General features: G+C 33.9%; 1 pseudogene; it reads right to left on the bottom strand.

The window, feature by feature from the left end:
• Window positions 1-413: 413 nt before the first annotated feature.
• Window positions 414-4,015, bottom strand: LOC132729072 (tetratricopeptide repeat protein 17-like; annotated as a pseudogene).
• Between the last annotated feature and the right edge of the window lie 3,202 nt (window positions 4,016-7,217).

Here is a 7,217-nt window from a genome sequence, read left to right on the forward strand (position 1 = left end):
CTTCCATGCATTATTTCAGGCACGAACTGGCCCTGAGTAGATTCACTGACGTTCTGTAAGCTAGCTGGATAGCTTCCTCACATTAAATAATCCAAAGTCCCTGTCGGGATTCGAATCCACAGCGGTGAGGGGCAAGTGGTTTGAAGTCAATGACCTTAACCGCTCGGCCATGGATGCCTCCATACTGTTTTAATCATGCAGTAAAAATATGGTAATAAATAGTGCAAAATCAGTCATTAATCGCACATACTAATTAACATGTAAATAATTACTTGAATCTTTTTACTTGACTTTAAATCTTTGTACATTTTTTGCAAGTTTGATTTTCTTGAAATATTTTCGCTCATTTAGAGGATCGTAGGGTGACATTCCAGCATACTTAAGTGTAAATCAAAAAATAAACAGCAAAATGGTACAACGTAACATTTTTTTATTTTGTTTAAGAAATCAAGTATAAAAGAAGTCTGGCAGGTTATTATTATAGACAGAGATAGCATTATTGGCTTATTATAAGCACACTCCATAGACTGCTAATGATTACAATGATTATTTCAAACACCGTTTAGCTTTCGCATTCTTATAAGCCTCGGATTTATACCCAGCTTCATTGAACGCATGGCCATAGCCCGATTAAAGTGCCTCTGAGGTTTACCATCACTACCCTCATCATAATTAGCTTCCATAGACGTAATTACTCCAAAAACCACACCCATAATTAGAAAACAGAATTATAAAAGAGTGTGTACTGAGTAACTGAAGGATTGGGCGTCCCTTCCATGTCATGTAGAGATGTGCTTCCGCTCTTTGAAATCCTGGGTTCAATCGTAACGCCTGCTGAAAATGAAGACTAGCTTCTTTGATAATGACCGTTAAGCTTTTAAAATTTCACCAAGAGTAAAATGTTGATGCCAGGAGTTGTCTTTTCATTTGACTGCATGGCAAGAGATCTACGCGTGAGGGAAAATTGCATCGTCTAAATATTGAAGGTTAAACAAGATTCTAGCGAGATAGAGTAGAATATCTGGACTATTCGGTGAGATGGCTAAAGCTTTCCGGAAACATTCTATTGACAGTTGTGTATTTCCTCGTATTCTCCAGTAGTTTCCAATCTGACTGTATGTATAGGAAGACTTTGGTGTCTGAAAAAAAAAACACAAGCTGTAAACTTTCAATAATGAATATTTAGAAATCAACTTGATTATGAAACATTGTTTAAAAGGCACATTATGCCTCAGAAATATGTACTTATTTTAATTGTGTTTAATAATGTTTTTATAACAGATTAAGAGCATGTTAGATATTATTATTGGATAAGAGACAATCCGATCTGACCCACGATTCAGCACTTGCGATTCACAAATCGAACCACAAATCTTTTGTTGTCATAAAAACATGAACATCAATTCTGAAAACATGTTTATTTTTCTTTAAATAATACTATGCAAATATAAACTGGGTTAAAGGTTGAAAACGAGTCGCGCCAATATAAAATTCCACCAGCGAAATTTACTTTCAATGTTTGGAAATACATGTACTTTGATATTTCAATTGAACCAGAGAAAATTTAAGCAGTTTGTAAAACATGCCACGGTGAACTGACTTATTCTGCTTGTACAAGAACTTGTCTAATCACATGAAAAGACAAGTATTTCCAAGTTTCGCTAATTTTGGATTATTAAAAATAAAACCGTCTTCAATACATGTCACGTTATTATAAATCTATACATAGTGACTAAAAATATTGATTTATTTTCATGTAAAAACATTATAAGTGCTCAATAAAAATAAAGCGATTACTTTTTCGAATATACATGTACATGTTCGAGCATCATGGTACATGTTTGTTTACTTCATGTCTTTAATTGGCAATTTGTATTTAGGTAAACAACGCATAATTCATACTTAGTAAATTGTTGTTTTTTTTACTTTTAAAGTGTGAGAAATAGCGAATGTATAATAAACAAATAAGATCGCAATCCACGATCTCTGGGTTGACGAATATTCGTACTTGATTTTTCATTTTGATTCGTGATTATCTGAGTACTCGGATACTCGCCCTAGCCCTATTAGATATTGAACAACTGAAAAAAGTAGCGTTGAACATGCAGTGATAAGTCGGAAAAGGTTTCAAAATGTAAGCAAAGAAGTATTTTTATTTTCATACAAAATACTCATTCACTAAATATACCATTTAAATGCAGTGCAAAAATATGCAAAAGATGGCTTATGAACAGTATATGGCAAATGAATAATTTCCTTTAGATTTAGCATTTCCAAGACACAATGTGCCTTCAATGATTAAATATTGTTATTACATGATTAAACAACTTTGTCTTTTTTCAAATGAAATTTTTGTCTTGTGTTAACATATGACATTACAATACAAAATAGGACAATTAAGAAACTACAGTAACTGACTAGATAAGCTGGCCTATGATAGCATCTAACTGACAGCCAGTCATTATCATTTTGCTTGCTTGTTTGTTTGTTTTGTTTAGTTTTAAGGTGCACCAACACAATTTAGGCCGAAACAGAAAAGATGATTTTCACTAACCCTTGACTTACAAAAATCCTTTAATTTGGGAAGCGTTTTAATTCATATACATGCATTTATGCCAATCTCTAACAAAAATTACACTGACCGATTGCCAGTTGTCCTAATATTTAATTATTATGTGCCAGAAATAACATAGTACAATATATACATGTACAAATATCATAACTTTATAATGTTTTGTTAAGAGTCACATGATGCTTTCTTCCGACACTGTGCATTTTTTTTAATTTAGGATATAGCAACCATAATTATTTTAAAACAACAATAAAAACTAACAGAACTTAATATGCTAGAAAAGACATGTACATTCTATGGCCCTTCCCTCACTTACCCCTAAATGAATACATAGAATAATTTTACCATTAAACTTGAGATTTGTCAGAGGCAATGTACCAACCATTTGAGTGGGAAAATATGACAAAATACACATGCATATTGCATTGCATGTATAATTATATTCTTTTATGGTAGTAAATTTGCAATTTTAGCTATGACCTCAAGATTTGACCTGCAGAGCCTCAAAGAAAAAGAAGTAGTTATTTATTCATCATATGTACAAATTTAGTTTGAAAGATCTATCTCCAATGAATTCGAAAAGCATACCTTTTATAGTTTTTGAGAAATGAACCTTAACAAAAAGGTTAACTAGTTCAAAAAATTTAATTAAGTGTATAATAATTATGGTTTTTAAAGCATTATTTCGAGACTTACATTATACTGCTTTTCCGATATGGCATCACATGAATATTATATTGCATGAATAACAATATCAATCATATATTAGGTCAAAACAAATTTCAATGCAGGTTTTTTTCCCAGGATTTTGGGAACATGACCCACATCCATCGAATTGGGAATTTAAGCGATGTTTTTGCAATGATAAATAAATGCATAGAATCACTGTCTAGGATGGCGTCTTCAAACATTTAAACACGATGACAGTGAAGAAGCCCTTATTTTCAAAAATTTAAGAATTTGTTGTTCAATATTTTCATTCTGTAACTTCCAATTGGGAATTTTTTCCTGTGGACTGGGAAAAAAATTAATATATTATTTTTAAAGGGATTATGACCGAATATTGGCTATAAAATGAGCCAAAAAAATCCCTGCAATGTGACCAGCACCAGCTAAAAAATTAAGTTTGTTACAAAGATAATGGACAAGCTTTTCAAGCTGTTTTGAAAAATTTGTTACCTGCTTCTTTAATTTACGCAATCGTGTCTCTAATTCTGTCATATCAACCTCCGAGTTTTTGGCACCTTTTTTACGGAACATTATGGCAACCTCGGGCTCAGGTATATGCGGATGTTCACTCCTGTTAGTTATCCCCCTTAGATGGTCATACTGTGTGTGGTTAGCAGCTTTCCCACAAGTTAAAAGCTTTTTATTGCTAGATTTGTTCTGTTTTTGATCATTATTTATCTCTTTCTGGTTTGCATCACTGAAAATAAAAGGAATTTATGTTTATAATGGGCCACATTAAATTACATCTTGTAAAAATTACATACATATATTATCTCATGTAAATGTTTTACTTGTTATTAGGATTTTTGAAATCACCTTATCACATTAGTTATAAATCTTGGATAATGACCTCCAATAATAATCCCAAAGTTAAGTATTAAGTTTCATGTAAATACATTCCAATAGTTATGAAGATTAATTAATTTGATTTATGCACTTGCATGTAAAAGCTGGATTTCGAATTTTCTTATTTTCAGAAAGGCCATAATTCAGTTGAAACCATGAGAGTTATAGGCCTTGGACAGACACCTTCAATTATGATTCAACAAACATGTAACAATGTAATATTGTATTAAGTTTTAAATGAATTAATACCCCGAGATGTTTTGAAAGTATTGTTGCACAAAACACTTTTAACTGTAATTAACAATGTTCAAAAAGGGCCATAATTCAGTCAGAACTATGGGCGTTGGATAACTAGTGACCTTTAGTTTATATGACCTCTAAAGCTTGCATTAAGTTTCACGAGAATACCTTCAGTAGTTTTGAAGATTGATGTTGCATGCAAAACATTAAAGGTTCAAAAAGGGCTATAATTCTGTCAAAATTCATACAAGAGTTATGGACCCTGGACAATGACCTGTCACCTCTCTATATATTATAATCCCAAAGCTTAAAGAGGATGAAGTAAAAAATTAACAACAAACTGGAAAGGTATAACTAAACATTTCTGTACTGAAATCTGGGACAGCAAGCTGAACTACAAGTGAAAGTACAAGGTAGGTGTGCTTTACAAATTCACTGTAACAGTACAGTATAGAGGTGATATGGAGCCGCAAACTCCTCACAGTGGTTACGTCACGCTTTGCTACTTTAAACACTGCCACCACTAAAATCACTTGACGATTGTTGTATCATGTGACAAAAATGGCGGCCAGTTTCAGAACGCCAAGGATCCCATATCCAACTGGCAGATTTATAATTACATCCTTACCAGATAAAATATGTTCAAAACACTCAATTTGTTTACACTTTAAAACAAGCTAGTGCTGGATCAAAATCTTTTGCACAATCGTTCAATAACTGTCTAACTTCAGTCATATATTGTTTACTATACATATGGTGTCACAGTGAAAATATTTTTCGTTATGTTTACAAATAATTTTTATTCGTATATTTTTTACATTTTTGTACATTAAGCATAACAATTTAATGAAAGAAAACTAAAACAAGGAACATCGCAATGCAATGCAACCAGGTTTTCAGCAAAATATTTCACAGAAGCTTTGTCATGCAGGGGCATTTGTTTTAAAGTTAACGCCCGCCTGCCCACCCGAAATCACAAAACCCCGATGATATGCACAAGGACTCTTGATGAGAAAGCTTCTGTGAAAGTTTGTCAAAATAGTTTGTAGGAAGAGGTGTGCAAATAAGAATTTGTTCACTTTATATTCTATATATGGAACAAAAACAATATATTTCTATATAAGGGAAAAAAATAAATGGCCATAATTAGGTCAAACCATTTATCAAATCTCATAACCCTGACAACATGCAGCAAGAGTTGATGTCAAAGCTTCTGTGAGAGTTTTGTCAAAATCCCTAGAGAATTGTAGGAGTTGCGCACAGAATTGCGCAGAGAAGAAAGTGTTCACTATATATATTCTGTATAAGGAAAAAAAAAACAAAGGGCCATAATTAGGTAAAAAATTATCTAATCACAAAACCCCGACAATATGTGTCAGGGCACTTGATGACAAAGCTTCTGTGAAAGTTTGGTCAAAATCCGTTGAGAAATGTAGGAGAAGTTGCGCACTGTAGAAATTGTTCACTATTATATTCTGTATAAGGAAAAAATACACAAAGGGCCATAATTCGGTAAAATATTATCCAATCACAAAACCCCGACAATATGTGGCCAGGCACTTGATAACAAAGCTTCTAAGAAAGTTTGGTCAAAAATCCGTTGAGAAATGTAGGAGGAGTTGCGCACAGAAGAAAATTGTTCACTATATATTCTCTATAATGAAAAAAAAACAAAGGGCCATAATTAGGTCCAATATATACCAATTGCAAAACCCTGACAATATGTGTCAGGGCACTTGATGACAAAGCTTCTGAGAAAGTTTGGTCAAAATCCGTTTGAGAAATGTAGGAGGAGTTGCGCACAGAAGAAATTGTTCACGATATATTTCTATATAAGGAAAAAAAACCAAAGGGCCATAATTAGGTCCAAATATTATCTAATCGCAAAACCCCGACAATATGCGCCAGGGCACTTGATGACAAAGCTTCTGTGAAAAGTTTGGTCAAAATCCGTTGAGAAATGTAGGAGGAGTTGCGCACAGAAGAAATTGTTCACTATATATTCTATATAAGGAAAAAAAACAAAAGGGCCATAATTAGGTCAAATATTATCTAATCGCAAAAACCCCCGACAATGATATGCGCCAGGGCACTTGATGACAAGCTTCTGTGAAAGTTTTGGTCAAAAATCCATTGAGAAATGTAGGAGGAGTTGCGACAGAAAGAAATTGTTTACACCCGCCCCCCCATCCGTCCGCCCGCCCACCCGCCCGCCCGCCCGCCGACATACCTCAATCTAATAACCAGTTTTTTCCTTCGGAAAAACCTGGGTTAATGATATAAAAGTATTCTATTTCGAATTAAAAGTTGACAATATATATTCCCCTCTCTGATGACCAAATTTACTTGTGGTGGCAGTGGTTACTGTACTGATCAGGGGAAGTAACCACTGCGGGGAGTTTGATGGAGCCGAGCGGATATAAAATTCCACTGGGTCAGCAATATTTACTTCCAATTAATTATTTTCTGAAATACTTTGGTTTTTCAACTTCCATATAATTTTGAAAAGTGCCGTACGGCTAGCCGATACAGTGTGTCCTGGCTAGCCATACGCGAGTCACTTTTCGCTAGACACTCCGGGTCAGCTTGGCCCTAAAACGTACTCGGCCCCACGAGTCAGGTTGGCCCTATTCCAACTCAGCCCACTTTTCAATTATTAATATTTAAGTTTGTGTTACCACTATTTATAATAATTATTTATAATACACCTATTGACAGTTTCCGAACTAGCAGCAGACAGGCTTTTCTTATCCGTAGAATTGCGAGTAAAGATAACCAATTGGCGTATCTCACTGTATTTCTTACTTGTAGGTTAAACCGTAAAATTTAA

Source organism: Ruditapes philippinarum, unplaced genomic scaffold (genome assembly GCF_026571515.1).
Source record: "Ruditapes philippinarum isolate M1 unplaced genomic scaffold, ASM2657151v2 ctg5615_1_1_1_1, whole genome shotgun sequence".
NCBI lineage: Eukaryota > Metazoa > Mollusca > Bivalvia > Venerida > Veneridae > Ruditapes > Ruditapes philippinarum.